The following is a 21,568-nucleotide window of genomic DNA, read 5'->3' as shown; positions in this document are numbered from 1 at the left end:
TTTCCTTCTTCCGATTTTTAGTGACAGGTATTCTAGTTTTGCACTCAAAGCGAGATTAATAGGATATGTACACGAAAAATATTGCATGTTATCGAATAAAGCTTGTTTTTTTCTCTCCATTATTCAAAAGATATTTATTTGAATGGGAGTGTTCATTTTTATCAAGAAAGGGCTTACGGACTTTTAACTATCTAATGAAAAAAAAAATGTATGTTAACATGAATGAAAAAAGTAAATACTATAAATAACATTCGTTAACGATATTTTCCGTCGACTTCCCATGAGGAGTCTCGTACGCTCGTTTAAAATTACGCAAAATATGAAACTGTGTAATGTCACATGGAATCAGTTCAATATAGGTAAAGAACCCGTGATCAAATTATAATACGGAGTAGTATTGAAGCGATGAACAAATATTAAGTTAAAATCTTGGATACAAAAAACGAAGATATCATACTAATCTAGTTACCCATGTCAAAAGTAAATACGTAAATGGTCTTAAAGAGTTTAAAAGTCTGGCCATTTACTTTATGAAATATTGATAAGATTAAGGTTATTTTGAGTAAATCAAAAGATTAACGTTCTAAAGAAATAAGATTGGTTAATCGTTTTTATTGAATACCGTACAAACATTCGAATTTCAAATAAGGATTGTATATAATTTGTCTTTTTCCTATCTTAACTTCGGGGAAACACAAAGCGTATTAACTCTATCGATAACATGTTAAACATATTTATCAAACATCACGGGGAGTTAAGTGTAAATTAACAAGACCCTTGGTTTCACCTTTAGATAAACATTACTTGTTTAAACAAACATTCCATTCTTACCAATAGAGTGCACCTTCAAAAACAAATTCACAAGGGTGTGCTTATTGCTGCACGTTCACGAATGGTCAGAGTGAGAGCATTAGTTACGCGGATTCGAAGATAAGTGAGTTTTTAGTGTGTTTCGTCCACTACTCAAAAGACACGCCTAATATAAATTGCAATTGAACAGAATATAGATCGTTTAGACTCTGGTTGGTAAGTTGTTGTTGATCAGTATCACATAGATGATTATTATGCTGTTTACTGGTTTCGTGACATGGCACCTAGTAATTTATCAAATTACCTATTAATAAGAGCACCAAGTCACAGTCTTGAAAAGTATGCGGTCCGAACAACTAAATATACATACAGGGGAGGATTTAGGGGGAACAGTGCCCCACCCCCATATGAAATTTTAGGATCCGCAACTGACATGCACCGATGTGTGTTGAAATATAACACTCAATAGACAGTTGGAACCAGTCAGGTGCGGATCCAGCCACTTTAAAAGGGGAATTCCAACCCAGGAGAAAAAGAGGGGTCAAACCATATGTCCTCATTCAAATACAACCCCGGACAACACCTCCCCACCCCTTCCCCCACTCCCTTTGGGTGCGCCACTGAATCTAAATACAGGTACATAAGGTCAAGCATGAGAGACGACACATTAGAGTTATTTTATTCATTGACAGTAACAAGTTATATTCATTTATGTTTTAAGTTCTAAAGACATTAAATTGGACAGAAATCCCCGTGTTGTGTGACACTATGCATTTATTTGATTAAAAGCTTAGATTTTTCACGATCAAAACTGAAGTAAGAGTTAAACTATAATATGCGGTCTAACTGCGAGTTTGATCTTTGATGATTCAAAGTCAGGCAAACTGGTCATTAATTATGCTGTGGTAATAAATTAAATTTATCAAATTATAAAGGCACGTATCAATTATTGAATCATTGGTGTTTGTTTAAAATTTCATATATGCTTTAAACCAAGACCCATGAGACTATAAAAATAGCTATATTGTTATTATCGGGAACGGAATGAATTGATTTTACGTGGCTTCCTATTGCGGTAATGTATTCTGATCAAGAGACACCGTCACTTCCTAACCTTTAACTCGAACTTCGTTCTTTTTGAAAAATAATAGCACGAATTTAACCGTGTACAATTGGACGGAGGTAGAACCAAAAAAAACAGTCTTGTCAGACTGATATCACGCAGCTGTATAAAAATAAAGAGATGTGCTTTAATGTACCAAGTCAGGAATATGGCAGTTCTTGTCCATTCGTTTTTGATGCGTTTTGTTATTTGATTTTGCCATGTGATTATGGACTTTCAGAATTAATTTTCCTCTTAGTTCAGTATTTTTGTGATTTTACTTTTTAATAGACAAATGAATGTTAACAAACTACTCGGGTATTCTTCGCACTGTACGGCCTTCTACACTGAAAAAATCATATGCCGTAACTAAAGTAAAATGTCATCGAAGCCAAACAAAGAAAATTGCATTGTGTATGTAGCATACGAAAATCAAATATGATATAAAGCAACCACTGAAATAATATCTTTGATTTGGAACAGGTAAACATTAGACAATTTTTTTTTTTGGGGGGGGGGGTGAACATGTTTGCAGGTGTCCCACCTTTCCCTAATCTAGAAGAGTGGACCGGTGAAGCAGCTCAACATCAGAAAACTATAATAATTAGCTGAAAAGGGTCTATCTTATCATATAGTTTTAATTGGTGGAGGTAGAGAGAATAATCGATCATCGACAGGAATACTGACAATTGAAGTGTCGAACACACCTTGCCTCGAGCGGTTAAGACCTCACAACGTTAGTGTTGACTTGGTATTGATCACCGTAAATGCACTACTTCGACCACTCAGCAACTAATGCCCCTTTTTGATTTGCATTGACATATTGTACAATACCAACTACATATTTCTATCTAGCAATAACAAATTTCCATGAAGAACATTTAGCAAGAAATTCTGATAAAAGAAAACTCGAGTAGTTTTGTCCAATTCTTCGTGTCAGCTAACATGGGTCACCCTTGTAAAAGAAAATAGCTGAGACTTAGAGACCAGACGTGTGAGTAAATGAGTCAGTTTATTTGACACATTCGATTAAATGTCACATCGATCGAATCAACGTCCAACATCTTATATATAGCATTGTTATAATCGACATCTTCAAAATGTTTGGAATTGATTTTACGACATGTGTTCATTGATTTGGCCTCTTAAAAAGTAAAATCACAAAAATACTGAACTCTGAAGAAAATTCAAAAGGGAATGTCCCTAATCAAATAAATAGCAAAATCAAAAGCTGAAACACATCATTCAAACAAATGGATAACAACTGTCATATTCCTAACTTGGTACAGTCATTTTCTGATGCAGAAAATGGTGAATTGAACCTGGTTTTATAGCTAGCTATACCTCTCACTGAAAGTAGGTTGAAACTTTGTAACAAACAAAACTTACCATGGCAATTCAAAAAATGTTATAAAAATTTGACATTATAATACCAAAAATGGATTTAAATAACTGTAAGCACAATGCTTTAGAAATACGATGGGCTAAATATTCCTCCTATATATATTAACTCTTTCGTTCTTGCATGGTTATTTTATTACTGAAATGATATTTCAAGGCCTTTTTTTTGCTAAATCTTCACTGTTGTTATGATGATTAAAAAGCAATCCTTATGGTCAACCGAGTTATAATTCATGCGTGATTCTTTTAAAAAAAACCATAAGAGTCCAACACCCTCAGACAAAGCTGATCGTATACTAGTAGATATAATTGGTTATATTTTAGGTGCATTTTATTCAAATATCTCTTGAATGCTTAGAAACGTATACATCCTCGTCTTTCGATTGTTTGGTGTGCGCGGCACTGCATGTCTAACATAGGCTAATACAGAAAAGAGTTTTGGAAGTAACAAACTTATAAAGTATGGTTACGTTTTTTAGATGGGAGATTGATCTTGAAAAAGCCGAATTCCGGAAACCATGCACACTTACAGATGACTACATCAATGAATATATTCTTGTCCAAAGAAATTATTTTCGAAATCATTAGCTCGAACTCATTGTAAGTACATGTATATAGAATACAAATAATAAAACGTACTAAATAAACTAAAGGCATGTAGCATTATGTTTTTTTTTTAATGAAAAGTACATTTTATAATTGACAAAAATTACATCAATTCTAATCGGTTTTGCACCTTATTTTGATTTTGCATATCCAAACCAACAGATGATGAACATTCCTGTCTTTGAATTACTCTGTATTAAATACTAAGACCAATGTTATTATAATAATATGATAGTTTGTACTTGTGCCACCGTTTAATGAGCTATTTAATATCTTTACGATATGACATATGCATCGATTTTATGATTTTATTCCATTAATTAGGTAAAAATAGCATTGTTTTCTAATAACAGATCAAATTCTGAAAAATATAAACAGCAAGGAATTTAGAAAGTACGTTTTAGAATTTGACCTAGTCAGTTTCTCAATTAAATTGTTTCATAATTTTCATACTGGGGCCTTTTATAGCCGACTATGCGGTATGGATTTTTTTCATTGTTGAAGGTCGCACGGGTGCCTTTTATTGCGTACCTCCACTTCATTGAACTTTGGTAGATAGTTGTCTCTTTTGCAAGCATACCACATCTCCTTATTGTTATAGTGCAGTATCATTTGTTTCAAGCTTCATAGTCAGTGTCCTTCGTACCAGAAAATTATAGATAATTGAAGTATTCCGGAGATAAGAATCATCATAAATTGAATGTATTTAAGGAACCTGTTAAAGAGATATGTTAAGTGGAAGTAAAAGAATTTTGATGTCAATAATTATGATGTAGCCATGTGAACTACTATTTCTTGTCATGAAATTACATTTACGTCTTCTCATTAATTTACGTAAATTAAAGTATATTACGTTTTTAGTAGTTTTTAATGTAATAATTTTTGGCATATGTCATGCATGTTCAAGATGGCTTGTTTAAGTAGCTTTGTAACACTTTTGTCAAGGGGTTATATTATTATACTTGTATTTTGGTTTTACACTTTAATGTAATGTTCTGTTAATTATGAAGTAAATGTGATTGTCCAAACAATGTATTGCTGCCTTTTTTATTTATTGTCATTTTTCGGAGTATTAGTTCATCAGTATCAAACTATTTTGTTTCTTCGATTTTTCAAATCGTATGATTCGGACGAAAACCGTGTGATATTATAACACAGCCGTGTTTTTATGCTGTCGCGTGAAAATGTTATATTATATTTAAATGTATCTTTATCAGTTGTGTTTTATTTTCTTGTATTTGGTCAACTCATTTTGAATAGGTATATAACAGAAGATGTGGTATGATTGCCAATGAGACAAATCTCCATAAGAGACCAAAATGACACAGAAATTTTAGGTCACCGTACGGCCTTAAATTATAAGCAAATCCCATACCGCATAGTCGGCTATAAAAGGCCCCATTTAATGATCTTTGAAAGATATACAACTGCTTTTATCGAAACAATACCATCTGATGTATTTTATTCGTCCTTTAGTCGATCAGAAAAACTCGAGTCTTACAAATGTTCATGTTAGTCTTTAAGATAAGTAAATCTAAAATTACCAAAATTATTTTATAGTCCTCAAACAATCATTAACTTGACGATGTTGGGTACTTGTATATTTGTGTTAATTTATTTTTAGATTTGGGTATCTATAACAAAACACGAAGTATCTTTAATGCATCATTGAATGTTGGCAACAATCACTACTATATATTTTGCACCGAAATTGATGAATATTGTTCAGAAAAGGTGATTATATATACACATAAATAGAATCATTAATGTAATACCGTGCATTCTTCTTGCTCGATTTAAAAACCGACCTGTCCAAGAAATCGAAATGCGAGACTCGCCGATTACTGCTATCTTGTTTTGTGTCGAGAACACGTATAATTTATGTTAGAGACTATGCTGCGGATCTGATTTCCATCTAACTAAAAGTTTGCGTGATTCTCCTCCCAAACATCGCAAAATTGAAATACAGCTCTATATATGGCAGCCGTGAACCACAAATGTTCGTACTGCCAGTGGCTGTGTACCACAGATGTTCATATATGAATATTCAAATAACATATAGTTGTTGCCTTACTTAAACTTACACATTTGTTTTATATATTAAGATAACTTTCATGTTTATCTATTTTAAGGGACTTACGTTTAGGAAATGTGGTTTATAGTAAAGTATATATATGCCAGATTTCACCCTAATATTATACCAGACCTTAAACTCAATCGTTAATGGAAAATTTCAGAGAAGGAAGACATCCATCATCGTATAATGTCGATAAAATTATCAGATTATTCCAACTTATTAAATATATACAAATTTATATAGACACAACACATTTGTTATAGGTTTAACCATGTGGTTTTATATGGTTTAGTGACCTTTCCCATTCATTCTGTTTTAATAGATTTAGTGTCTAATATCGCATGGAGGCCAATCGATTTTGTTCATGTAAAAAATCGGACAAAAAAGAAATGTATCTATGCATGTGCGTAGGTTTAGCTTGCATAACAATGTTAGTATAAATATATTACTTCTGCACATTACTTTATATATATTTTATTGTTAATGATTCATAGCGTTCTCCGTCCCCGATGGATCAAAGCCCACGTACCCCGACAGAACGATCAGTTTAATGCATTATTTTATAAATTGTTGTCCGAACCTTTCCATATCTTATAGTATACGACAGTAAAGTCGAATATAACGATTGCTAATGCGCGTTCATCATGTATTTTTAAAAAGCAATTGAAAAAACTAGCATTTGATAGTCACTGACAAATGGTCTCTCCGAATATTTATGCAATGATGTTCTTGTTTTGTCAAAAGGAACAGCTGTTCTTCAGTTATAACTGTTTTATTTAAGAAAAATAATACCGTCTGTATTAATGGGAAGTTTTTAATAAGATTAATTAATTTCAAATCGTAAGTTATAGCTGGAAGAACCTGATAAATTTAAATAACCGACCGTGCTACACCCTCATGGGTAGTCAAAGTCATTTTACTCATCCCATAATATATATGTATATAATAATTTACCCATGCAAGCATTTGCCAGTCCCTTTATAAATGATATTGAAAACAACGGGTTTTCCCCTTTAATTTTGGAATGCACAAAATTTCTTTACATCACTATAATATGCAGTAGTTTTTGAACTGTGATTTGACCAGATCGAAATGAATGTATCTTAAGATAATAACGTTTTAATCTTATTAAATCTTTGTATAACAATACAAATGGGTTTGTCATCGATATCAGTATGATGGAATTATCTTAATGAATATCTTTTAAGCCTTATGTCATATTATTTCAAAGATAGTAACATGTGACACGGGGATCGAGAAATTTTAAATGCAGTTAAAATCTCTTATACGGGGATCGAAATTTTTTAATGTAGTTAAATCTCTTCTGTGCTTATTCTTACATGTTTTATGTGCACCCAGAGTCGGATTTAGGGGGGGGGGGGCTTTTTGGGAAAAAATTTGGTTGCTTATATAGGGAATCACTGAAGCGTGGCTGGAGCGGGCCCCCTCTTAGGTCAGTCAGTGGGCCCCAACTTATGAAAATTTCTGGATCCGCCACTGGCACCAAATTCAATGCCTACAACTTATGCTTTAATCGTAGCAAAAGTATGACAACACTCTCGACACGACTCCATTGCATCAGTTAAGAGCTCGACAGTGCTATTCTAATTAGTAGTTTTGTGTACCAACTTTCAATAAAACTTAAATTGCCTACATTATATCAAGCTTAATGGCAAAAAATGAAATGTGAAAGTACTAATGTATCAGTTAAGAGATGTACAGAGCTTCATTCAACTACATGTGTACCAACTCTCAATAAAACGTTAATGCTATCTGCTTATGCTTCAATGCGGAGAATGAAGTGTGAAAGTACCTTCCATATATACGACTTTATATTGCATGAAATCACCTTGGTCCAGTATATCATTATTCAGATAATTATTATGGGCTTCTTGATGACAAGATAATAAAACATCAAAAACATTTTATACAATTTCACATTATCTTTATAAATGTACTACATAATTGATTTAACAATATTTTTAATCGTCAGCATCAAGGTTACTATAGATTTGTAAACAGAAAGTGGCATTGATTTTCTGTCTCGTTACCTGACAGTCTACGACAGGTGTATAAGATACTAATGTCCAAAGACAAGTCCCGCAGATAACGACATGACCGATAAAGTATCGTTTACCTAGCTACTAAGTCTATCGGACTCAAATCACAGTTTAACTTTCTCATTTGATGCTTTGTAGATAAAATAAATTGATAACTTTAATTTCTATCTGCTTATTGATGTTCGTTTCGAATATTAACTAGTGAAGGACAGCAACGGAAATAAGATACGTTTGTACTCCATGTCAAATGTTCACAAAAGGGATGACGTTTACTTTTAAGTTAAATGTCCTTTAAAACATGAGAATGTTCATTTGCTTCAAAGCATGTTCTGAAAAAAATCTTTTATGATTGATCCCGACTAATGCTTTCACTGAGATCATCCAGTTTAAATACGTAACCAAAAAAAGAAAAAGTGAACGCTGATTCAATATAACAGTACGGGGGTTTGCTATTAATAAATTTAATGGTGATCAAAGGGGAAATTTATGGTCCATTATTGTCACGTCTTTCCCAACCACAATCAATCCCTTTGTTTTCTGTCTCTGGTCAGAGAAGAACATGAAGTTTTGAGAAGATCAATTCCGCTTAGCAATTCCGTAATCTTCAATCCTTCTTTGCAATAAAATGTTGCGTGAATGCACGTGCCCTTTTAATTGCTTTATAAATAACAATTAGAACAAATCCATATTATGGATAAGAATTCCCTTATTACAGATTTCATGAAATTAATATGCTAATACAGTGGAATTTCATTTACATATTCACAATAAGAGACGACTTTACAGTTGTTCTGCAAATAAAATCGACATTTCATTTTTCATGCACGCGCTTTTGGCGTTAATCGTGACAAATGACGCAATAAAACCAAGATTTTATTCCAGACACCCGCATCACGAAATCTCCCATGATTAGTTTCATCATAGAGCAATTATTAAAACCAGAACTAGTTTTATGGACAACAAACTAAGATAGGCCTCTATTTTTTTACCAAAAACTAAAAAAAACAGTTAGATCAAAGAATAGCAAAATGAACGGTGAATGTCTCGACAGAGAGATTTGTCTCCCCTTTAAACTTTGCAGATCAATACAGTTAACTAAAGAGGTTAGCTATAAGCGGTTCCTTGCATCTGCCCTGGCCTTCATTCAATACTTCAGTCCAAGTTGACGTAATACCAACTGCATCAGAATTAAGTAGAAAGAAGATCTTATATTGTGCATTCAATTTCAAAATATTTTCCTGTTATTATTATATTTTTGGCGGATATACATATAACATTCGAATTAATTAAAATTAAATATAAATCCAAAATTATGAAATGTCAATACAATCATGGCAATTATATCATGCATTGTTAAGTGTTCCTAATGGGTTCCTTATTATTTGAATTTACGTTTAAGTAAGTTATCAAGAGAATATGAGAATTTAAGTCAAATTGGTGATCATCAGGCGCGGGATCCGTCCATTTTGAGAAATGAGTTGTCCTACCTCTGGAACACCATTAAGCTTTTACGTAATAAAAAAAATCGAAAAGGGTGAAGTGTCCAACCCTCTGGATTTGCCATTGATCATGAATTTAAAATCTAATGCCCACTAAAATTTCTTATTATATTGATACTAAACCCCTAACGGGAGGGATCGTACTTGATTTTCATATGATGAAGACATAATCTTTTAATCAGTTACATTGAAGTCTGGAGCTGGGATGTCAGTAACTGCTAGTAGTCCTTTGTTCATTTTGATATGTTTCATTGTCAATCGTTTTGTTTGGTTTCCTTTGTAACCTATTCTGACATCGGATTCGGACTTCTTTTAAACTGAGTTTGACTGTGCGTATTGCTATGTGTGTCTTTATTCAAAATTGGCTAGAGGTATAAGGGGAGGGTTGAGATCTCACAAAACATGTTTAACCTTATCAATTTCCAGTTCTTATACCAAGTCACTGCGGCTTATTTTTTCTTCACACCTCCCCCTTTAAGTCAAAAGTCCCTAATAGGTCAGCCATATTTAGTTCGTAGAATCTCTCTACGCTGTAGCTTTCCGACTGACAGTGTTCGATTGACCGTAGCCTTATTTTCAAAGTTCATTGACCGACATTTAGTTTAATATTATTGTGAAGCTTCTCGGTTAATTAAGATAATATATCAACTTTATTTCACTTTAGAATGTACGTGTCGTCTGGCATTGAATGAATTTTTAAGTAAATTGATAAACTTTTATTTATACATGCACGTTTTCAAGATGAGGTCAGTTTCCTATTTATTTGCTACAAGTAAAAGGTCAACTACAAACGTTATAAACAATTCAATATCTGTTTGTGAAGGTTTACATGAAATTGACTTCATTCATTTGATGTTTTTTGTTCAACAATTCGAATTTCGCTTCGGTCAGTTTCCCAATTACTAAATGTCCTAAATCTATAAACATTTTCATAACAGTGTGGACGAGACAATTTCTTGTCGCTCTCATGCTTAGTGACACAAATTTTAGAAAGAGAACAGAAAAGTATGAAATTGCCAAACTGAGGAGAAAACAACTGAACTTAACAAAGTGCTTCAAGAAAGCAGAGGTATACGAACAAAAGGCATTCAGAGAGTTAAGAGATGACAACAGGGAAAGAACTCAAACATTGGAGAGAGCAGAGAAAATTAGAAAGAACCGAAAGGAAAGAGAAAGAAATAAATCACAATTTACAGCTAATCCATTTGGCTTTGTAAAGAAACTTCTAGGAGATAAAAGATCAGGCCGGTTAAAATGCCCAAAAGATGAGGTTGAACAGTATTTGAGAGAAACTCATAATGATCCAGACACAGAATAAGAGCTTGGAGACCAACACAGATTGAAAATTCCAGATGAGCCAGCAATAAAGTTTGATATGTCAGAACAAAAACTTCATGAAGTGATGTCAATTAGAAAAGAGGCGATAGCAGCATCAGCACCGGACCAAACGGTAATACATACAGAGTTGATAACTGTCCAATAAAGGCAACAGTAGTATACCGCTGTTCAAAACTCATAAATCCATGGACAAAAAACAAAATCGGGGCAACAAACCAAAACCGAGGGAAACGCATTAAATATAAGAGGAGAACAACGACACAACACCGAAACGCAACAGCACACAGAAACGGACCAAGCAACAGACAGTACACCACGAGAATAACAAATATAACATCAAAACCAAATACATGAATATGGGATAGACAAGTACCGTGCCACGTCTTATCTCAAAAATAAGAGAAAACAGAAACGACTCAACGTTAAAATGCAACACACACACAGAAACGAACAATATTATAACAATGGCCATCTTCCTGACTTGGTACAGGACACTTTTAAAGGGGAATAAAAGTGGTGGGTTAAACCTGGTTTTAAGGCATGCCAAACCTCGCACTTTGATGGCACAGTTAAATATAACATTGAAATGAAAACAAATATTACAGGACTACAATACAAATAAAAAGCAGAACATATTAGACAAAGAAAAGCATGATTAATAGATAACAAAAAGCATCAGGTTTAAAATTCAATACGCCAAAAACGCGTCTAGTCCACACGAGACTCACCAGTGACGAAAAAAATACAAAATTGTACAGCACTGAAGATCAAAAGTTGAAAAGGTTTTGCCAAATACGGCATTGTTTGTATGCCCAGGATAAGAACATTCATATTATATAAAACAATTCACACTATTGCAAACAGTAAATTTTAACAAATGAATATGAAAGAGATATACATAATGAAACTGAAGTAAAAACTAATTACAGAAAACTAAACCCGAATACATAACGCACAGATATACAAAATCGAAAGTGAAAAAAGTACAAAGTTGTACAGCACTGAAGATCAAAAGTTGAAAAGGTTTTGCTAAATACGGCATTGTATTATGCCCGGGATAAGAACACTATTATATAGAACGATTCATGCTATTGCAAACAGTAAATTTTAACAAATGAATGTGAAAGATATATTCATAATGAAACTAAAGTATTAACTTATTACAGAAAACTAAACCCGAATACATGATGCCAAGTTCAATACAGCATAGACACACCAAAATCAGTCCAGGCGTTAACGCAATTAAAAAAATGACGTCACATACGATGGCGAAAAGGCAAACGTTATGCTACATTTGAAACCGCGAAAAGCAACTATGTTTTTATCAAAGTAGTATGGAGAAAACATCGCTTACCAGATGAGTGGTTAGAATCAGATGGTTGTTTTATTCCAAAGGAGGAAGATTCTAAAGAGCTGAAACAGATAAGGACCATATCACTTCTCAAGTTGAGGGAAAGTTTTGTCGTGCAATTTTGTAAAAGCGGGTTATGCTTGAGAACAACTATATCGACAGCTTAGTTCGAAAAGGTGGAGTGCCAGGAGTACCAGGGTGCCTCGAACATACAAGCATTTTATCCAGGAAGCCAAAGAGAACAAAAGCGATTTGACTGTCCTGTGGTAAGACTTGGCAAACACTTACGGAAGTATACCATACGAACTAGACACTTTTAATCTTGGATAAATACCACACATCTTGTAAGGTAAGGAAAATACTTCAGCACTAATTTAATAACTTTATAGTGAGGGTTACTGTTGCAGACTACACAACAACGTGGCAAAGGCTAGAAGTGGGAATCGTTACAGGTTGTACCATATCAGTAGTTTTGTTCTCAGGAGCAATGCATATGCTATTAAAATAAGCAGAGAAGATGAGCAGAGGACCTGGGGTCATTCAGTCACCAACAAAAGCATTAATGGATGAACTGACAATAACAGCAAAGTCAATTTTGGAAGGCAAGTGGATGCTGTAAGATCTAGGTGAGATTGTATACAGGGCACGTGTGAAGTTGAAGCCTCCAAAGTCAAAGAGCCTGATATTAAAGAAAGGAAAGGTTGACGACCGTAATATCAGAATTAGAGGATAAATAATTCTAACATCATCGAGAAAGCTTGAACAAGTCGTTTAGAGACTCCTTGAATGACAGAGAACGTGAAGATGGGATGGTATCACAGGCAGGAAAGTGGATGGACATTATTGACAAGGTTGGTTTACCTGGGAAGTACAAGGCGCGATGCTATCAGCATCGGATATTACCAAGGATCACATGTTGATGTCCGAAGTACCGGTACCTCTAACCGAGGTTGAAAGTTTAGAGAGGATGTTCAACAGACACTTACGCAAATGGCTTGTGGTTCCAAAGAGGTTTAGCATAATTGGTTTGTACAGCACCAGTTCAAAACTTCATCGGTCACTGTCTTTTATTACAGAGGAGTTTAAAGTCACCAAACCCAGACAAGTTAGTATTCAAAGTGACAGCAGCGATGACTAGATGAAAGAGGCAAATAATGATGTCAGGACAGGACCAATGGGTGACCAAGAGCGCTGTTGAAGTTGCAGAGAGCCGATTAAGCACATATATTTCTCCTCTTATATTTTAAAATGCGTTTCCCTCAGTTTTAGTTTGTTACCCCGATTTTGTTTTTTTGTCCACGGACTTATGAGTTATGAACAGTGGTATACTACTGTTGCCTTTATTTATATACATAGTAGGAATTGTATCATCAGGGCGACTTGGTTTAGGCAACATTCAACTATCATTATGGCTGTCAGATGATGTAAGACATCGAAGGGAGGTTGTTCAGCAAAAAGTTCGTCGTGAGGGAGAAATAAATCGATAAGTAAGAGCCGTCAGTATGAAACAACAAGGGCAATACTAGTATATGAAATGGGAAATGGCAAGACCAAGAAATATCAGTTGGTATGAGATGTGGAGAATGGGCGCCCAGAAGATAAGCTTCTTACTAAGATCAGTTCGACCAACACCAACAAAACTTATAATGTGGAAACTGATTGAAGACCCTAGTTGTAAGTTGTGCGGTAAGCCATCAAACATAGAGCATGTTTTGTCGTCTTGAAGGACAGCTCTGAGAATAGTAGATTTACATGGCGCCATGAACAAGTCCTTCAAGAAATATCAGCAGTCTTGGACACACAGAGGAGGAAGAAGATTAAGATGGAGAAGGAGCTAAAGTTCATCAACTTCATCAAAAAACTAATACAGCAAAGCCAGTGGTATTCTAGCAACAGGAAATGACTAGGAGATGCAAGCTGACGTTGGGGTAAAGAACACCATCCCAAGAGAGATTTTAACAACAACCCTTCGACCAGACATTGTGCTGTGTTACATAATCAGCAGACAGGTCATTCTTGTAGAGCTAACAGTGCCATTGGAAACAAGACTGGAAGAAGCCAATGAGAGAAAGCTTGCCAAGTACCAGGAATGTGGTAACAGACACACAAGAAAATAATTGGGAGGACATGGGATTTTCCAGTGGAGGTAAGCTGTAGAGGCGTTGCTTCTCAAACAATTTGGAGAGCCTTGGGATCCCTAGGACTAAGTGGGCCAGTAAGAGGAAGCTTACTAGTATTTGGAAAAGTTGGAAGACAGTCAGAGGAAGCTTCTGGTTGAGTGTGGAGGAAGAAGAGTAGTAGAAGAGCTAGCTGGTTCCTGGTTGAGCCTGATCAACGCAGTCAGCTCACCCCCTGGAGATTGTCGTGGACAACACCGAAACCGTCGAAATGAGGGTATTCATCTGATGATGCAACCTACTGAGCAGTGGAAACACTGTATTAAAGGTATTCATTTAAGTCTCATAATTCTATATGTTTTAGTATTCAAGCTATATATGTACATTGTATATGAAAGTTTTATGTTATATGCTATGTTTCATATGTATATTAGAATGTTTTATGTTAATAAAATAAAATGTTGAATCTGTCCTTAATTGCTTGTTTGAAATAATGTCCACATGGTTTATGTTGTATGCTTAACATAACTATTCAGATTGACCTAATTTGAGCGCATGATCTTCTAAGATTTAGAAAATTAATGCCTGATCAGTGATATCCAAGCCAACATATTTTTAAATTTAAACATGAAACTAATGTTTAAGAGCAGGCGAATTTACAAATGACACAATTTGAAGCCAAATCCGGAAAGAAATCAGATCTTTACACGAAATACTTTTTTAAAATTTAAGATGGATTATTTTTACAACAGCCAATTTCAATAGAACAATATTCGTATGTTTAAAATAACGTAGTGAAAATGAAAGAATACTTTTTATCGACGGAAACCTCATTAAGGGTTTCTGGACAACAAGGATTAAATCCTTCATAAAGTGTGCAGTCGATTATTTTCTTGACCAATTTTATCGAAAGGCCCATCATTGCTTTTTATGTTTTACTTATAACATTTTCTTTCGCGATTTTCTAGATTTCCTCGCCTGATTTTTAACCCAGATAGTTGCTTTAAAACTATACATGATATGGAAGAAAGGTATAGTTTGTTTGATAATTAATTACATAAAAGTAAGCTCATTACTTTGTATACTTAAACAGCATGTGCATTTAGGGTTATAAATTCTAATCCCAATTATGTAATCCTAATAAGAAAATCACAGTTGAATGCATATTAAACAAGATAAATGAGAATTAAAATCTAGAGATGTTTATAACAGGCGTTTCTCATCGGAGGTATAAATTGTACATGGAAAATGTTGGGCAGTGATTTGTTGGCCATGTAGTCTCCAATATCCGTGTAGGAACTGGGTGACAAGTCTATTTAGATGTCAAATACAGACCTACATGTATAAAGACGCCATCGTTTGTTGTATTGATGTCAATTATACGATAACAAATTAATATAAATATCATGAACATATTTTACAGGTGAAGTTCTAATCACTGCTACCACAAAGTAGTCAGTATGTATATTTGGTTTGGTAGCTTTGGTACGAAAATTCTGATGTTTTAACCATATTGTTCATGAGTTTTACCAAACCTTTCGCTTTCCCTTAGGTTTGTTACTAAATGAGTGTCACTTGGATACTTTTTCTGCTTCTGCGGCTGATTTTGTTAATATATTTTATTAAACAGGAAAAATTCTTAATAATCAGCAAAAAGCAGCTACCGAAATTTTAATTAATAATGTTATTAAAACATCGTTCGAATTGCACAATTTGAAACAAAGTGATGTTAGATTAGTTTTGGTTAATATTTTTTTATGATGATTGATGAACCTTGTTCATTAGAAGCAACTGTATCAATTAAAACGTATGTTTTCTAGCAGTTACGTAAACAAACAAATCGTCAGGTAATCTTTTGATAAAGGGTTTAGTGGTGATGATGAAGATGAACGACGGAATCAAATCACATTTTGTCAAGAGATACTGAAAATACATAAAAGAGTCTTCATCTGTTCATTTCAAGTCTCATTGCAAAACTTTTGAACAGTGTTTAAAACATTGATGTAATGAAGGTCAACATTGTTCAAGATGATGTTTTGTGTCATATTTATACATCAAACCAAATATACATTCATGATATGACTTTAAACATGAACTAAATTACATGTTTTCTCAATCCCGTTTACAAATATTAAACAATAACGAACTCATTGCTCCTGATTTCTAATACTTCGCGTGGGAGCTAATCCCACGCGCGACATATCAATAAAGGATAGCAAATGACTATAATCAGACTGGTTGTTTTGTTCATTATTAATTTTTAATTCCTGGCCTTACTAGAATGGTTACCACAATGATTTGACAGTTTACAATCAATATAAAAAAACTAAGTTTTCATAGTGAAATTCCATAGATGTAAGAGTCACCACAACCAATCGAAAGCCATTGTTACATGTTTCATTAAATATCTACCAAAAATAGCATCAGTTAACTGCGTTCCTTTATTTGCGTCAGTCTAAAGCTTTATTGTTGTTACATAACAAATCAGAAGAAGTTGTAAATGTGAACAATTATTAATAGTACATAGCAAAAATAAATGTTTTCAACACCCAATCGTTTTCGGTTTCTCGAAAGATTGGACCAAAAAACGAAATGTTCTCTCACATATCATGTATCAGAGAGGAACTTTTAATGCAACTATTTTATTTCATCAAAATGACAATTCATTTATTTTCCCCAAAAAAAACAAACGGTTTCTCGGAACCTTGTGTCTCGCATGCGATTGCCACCAGTGTAAAAGTGTCACGTGTATTGCCAAATGCAAAACACATATTCGACTGCTTATCAGTAATTTTAAAATATAAAATATGTATAATTGATTACATTACTAGTACATGTATATCTATCATAAAATTTACAATAAAGGCTTCTGACAAAGTTTAATTAAAAAAAAGAAGAAGATAGGATTCATAAAGTTATAGATGTCAATAAAATCTTTTGAAATTTTGGATGCTCAATGCTCTTTAACTTCGTACTTTATTTGGCCTTTTTAAATTTTTTTTATTCGGCAAAAGAGTAAGGGAAATTATTTTCCAATTTTTCTGTGACTACTGTGTTGATACTCTAATAAAGCTAGGTCGGTTGAAGACAAAACTTTACGACAAAAGAGATGATTTCAGCTTTCCAATTGTGAACTTTCCATTTCTAAGTAGCAACATTCCAGCAGCACCTGCATACGGGGTATATATCTCCCAATTGATACGATATTCCCGTGCTTGCATTTCCTATCATGATTTTCTTGATAGAGGGTTACTGCTCACAAGGAAGCTATTAAACCAAGAGTTCCAAATGGTGAAGTTGAAATCATCCCTTCGTAAATTTTACGGACGCCATCACGAGTTGGTTGACCGTTATGGAATAACCGTTTCACAAATGATATCGGATATGTTCCTTACGTCGTAACTACAATCCCCTTCCCTTTCATGAATTTGACCTACCGAATTAGACTATTTACCGGATTTGTAATCACATAAGGTAGCACTCCACAGTTAGGTGTGTAGTTTCGCATTTTGGCCCCTGTGGATTTTTTAAATATGAGAGCTAGTGTGCAATAAAATTAATTTTTGGATAGCTGAGTATTAAAATAGCCTTTGTATTGGGTTTATATGAACATCAAGGTTATGTAATGTATGTAATATAGGCTGTTTTCTGTATGACAGTCCGTATTTGCATGTCCATACCATACATTGGTCCGGCAATTATTGTAATGTTTTTTTCCAACTTTTTATCGCACGAACTTTGTGATTGGATTTTACGAAAAAATGAGGCGAAAGACACCCATTTTTTATTTGATCATTAGGAAGATTTAAGAAAACAGTTTCTAAAAAGGTATCACTCAAAGGCATTGAAATTCTAGTTTGATCCAAATTTTGGGGGGATATATGACATGTTCACCCCCCTTTTTGCAATATTTTATGGTAAATAAAGGCTGAATGTTGCCATGGATACACATAAAAGGAATTAATTTTCACCCTTTTAACTTTGGAAAATTGAATCTATGGAAGATACTGATTACATACATATGCACATGTACAACACAAACAGTTAGGTTAATGTATTAGAAATCCAGAAATAGGAGATGATAAAACATTTTGGGGCTCATTTTTAATTTTATTTTCTAACTGTGGAGTGCTACCTTATGGCACATCAGAAAGCACAGAAATGCACTTTTAAAGTTAAAATTGACCACAAATCTTTAGTCTTTTATGTTCTTGTTTTAGTTCTGAAGGTAAAAAAACTGCTAGGAATGCAATTTATGTTAATTTTATTGTTTAATGTCCTTAGCAACCAAATATACACATTTTGACACTTAAACATGTTGCGGTCTTAAATTTGTACCCCGTTAGCTTTGCCCTTGTAACCAAAGATTGCGCTTTATATGATAATCTCAGAATGTATCGCTTTATATTTTTGAATGCGAATAAGTCAAATAAACATTTTTAGCAGGATTTTATATCATAATTTGGCATTAATTAAATTTAATGATGCCAGTACTGTTAGAAATTTATACCCTGCTTGAGAGCTTCTAAACCAAGGTTAGGTATGCTATTTACAGCAAAAATTACCTATAAGTGCTTTCAAACACCTAAAACTTGTACAATTTGTCCTCTTTTAAGGTAATTTTATAATTTCAAATAAAAAAAAAGGAAAAGTTTTAGAAATTTACCCCAAAAATGAGACAGACTTGAAGTTTTTCACTATGATCCAGCATTTATTTTAAAATCACTTTTTGTCGCGTTTCAACACCAACTGCTAACCTTCATAAAATCTTTATTACTGAACCAATTTTAAAAACCAAGGTACCATTTTCATCGTAACAACTAGTAGAACACAGAAAACATAAAAAAAGGTGAGGCAGGAGGGGAAAAATTTCACCTTAAGGTAGCACTCCACAGTTAGGTGTGTAGTTTCGCATTTTGGCCCCTGTGGATTTTTTAAATATGAGAGCTAGTGTGCAATAAAATTAATTTTTGGATAGCTGAGTATTAAAATAGCCTTTGTATTGGGTTTATATGAACATCAAGGTTATGTAATGTATGTAATATAGGCTGTTTTCTGTATGACAGTCCGTATTTGCATGTCCATACCATACATTGGTCCGGCAATTATTGTAATGTTTTTTTCCAACTTTTTATCGCACGAACTTTGTGATTGGATTTTACGAAAAAATGAGGCGAAAGACACCCATTTTTTATTTGATCATTAGGAAGATTTAAGAAAACAGTTTCTAAAAAGGTATCACTCAAAGGCATTGAAATTCTAGTTTGATCCAAATTTTGGGGGGATATATGACATGTTCACCCCCCTTTTTGCAATATTTTATGGTAAATAAAGGCTGAATGTTGCCATGGATACACATAAAAGGAATTAATTTTCACCCTTTTAACTTTGGAAAATTGAATCTATGGAAGATACTGATTACATACATATGCACATGTACAACACAAACAGTTAGGTTAATGTATTAGAAATCCAGAAATAGGAGATGATAAAACATTTTGGGGCTCATTTTTAATTTTATTTTCTAACTGTGGAGTGCTACCTAAACAACACGACGGGTGCCGCATGTGGAGCAGGATCTGCTTACCCTTCCGGAGCACCTGAGATCACCCCTAGTTTTTGGTGGGGTTCGTGTTGTTTATTCTTTAGTTTTCTATGTTGTGTCATGTGTACTATTGTTTTTCTGTTTGTCTTTTTCATTTTTAGCCATGGCGTTGTCAGTTTGTTTTAGATTTACGAGTTTGACTGTCCCTTTGGTGTCTTTCGTCCCTCTTTTAGTCCAAATTTTATAAAATTCTATGAAGGTTATGGATATTTAATAATACTTTAACTACAAAATACAGTTTGAAGACTACGACGACAGAATGTAGGATCTGATCAAGGGTTTTTACTATGAAAAACTTTTCGCCAAATAAGCATTTTGAAATAATGGATAATTCAAGTTTAGAAGTGCATAACTTAGCCTCTGATATTCAAATTCAACCTAATTTTACCAACCTTCAAACATTAACTTCTTAATTAAACAAGCATACCTAACATATATACAGGCAAACGTTGCCATAATGATGACACTGGTCCGATAATATTAATAATCAATTTCTGAACATTATTATACAACATTTGTTTTAATTATTTTAAGCTGAACCGTTTTCTTATTGAACATACATTTTTTCAGTTCCATCAACAGTTTGTTTTCACAATAATGTCAATAACTTGTATTGATTACGGAAACGTTATCTCTTATTTTTCATATGCTTCCTTTGATTGTAACCAGAAACTCTTAATAATTACTAAATTGCGTATAAATTTTGATAAATGCTGTATTTTGTGGAATTAAGATGAGAAAACCAATCATTTTGAACACTTTCTATTTTAAGTAGGCTTTCAAACAAACCCTAAGGATATGTGATATATAACCGTATGTAGATGATATTGTTGATAATAGTATATAAATTGGGATTTTGTTGGCAGTATTTGGCGGCACTATCTAAATTATCCTTAAATCATCAAGTTGTTTTTGTTTTCATTTTACCATATACAACGGTGTATCAGGAATAACTATCATGTTATATTGGCCGCTCCACTCAATCAAATGAAAAGTTTTTGCTTTAAGCATTTCCATATCTATAATCCTGACGACAGTTATAATTAAAAAATCAAAAGATTTGTACTAAAGATACATCTAAACGGACAAAATAAAAACACTGAATGTCCCTCTGGGCCGAAGTGTCCATAAAACGTAAATATCATTTAAACTGGATATTGATTTGGTTATTTGCAATGAAAGGAACGGTCTAGAGATTGTGTATTTTTTCAATAAAACATGAAAACACTTTAGGTTCTGTAACCATGAGGGCATCATCCGTCATTGAATGCTACAAGATATGATGAATTTGTTTGGTTTCTTTGTGCAACACCATCTGCAACAATCCAATCACTTGTTTGTTTCATATCTTTAGAATACCGAGGACAGTTAAAATAATAGTATATCAAAAGAAAACAAGAAGGATGTAAAATTAAGTGATTGCATAATTTTTTACAAACATATTTAGATTGGGGATATAATGTCATGTTTGTATCACTTCATAATTGGAGTAGGACAACTAATTGCAATGCTAAATTTCGAACATATGTATATGACTTGAGAGTTATTTCATAAATGAAGTAAAATATTCGTATAGACCATGTATTTCTAAACTTCACAAAC

At 33.6% G+C, this 21,568-nt stretch overlaps 1 long non-coding RNA gene across 1 annotated transcript in view; it reads left to right on the top strand.

Moving 5' to 3' along the window:
- The first annotated feature begins 853 nt into the window (after window positions 1-853).
- The window catches only part of LOC134725941 (uncharacterized), a 28,894-nt gene continuing 8,179 nt past the window's right edge, over window positions 854-21,568 (top strand). The window contains exons 1-2 of the long non-coding RNA XR_010108612.1: window positions 854-1,026; window positions 3,793-3,913. This is a non-coding gene — a long non-coding RNA (uncharacterized LOC134725941). The remainder of the gene's footprint in view (window positions 1,027-3,792; window positions 3,914-21,568) is intronic.

Source organism: Mytilus trossulus, chromosome 7, assembly GCF_036588685.1.
Source record: "Mytilus trossulus isolate FHL-02 chromosome 7, PNRI_Mtr1.1.1.hap1, whole genome shotgun sequence".
Lineage (NCBI taxonomy): Eukaryota > Metazoa > Mollusca > Bivalvia > Mytilida > Mytilidae > Mytilus > Mytilus trossulus.
Note: the sequence above shows the minus strand (reverse complement) of the source record. Positions and strands in the feature narration are given on the sequence as shown.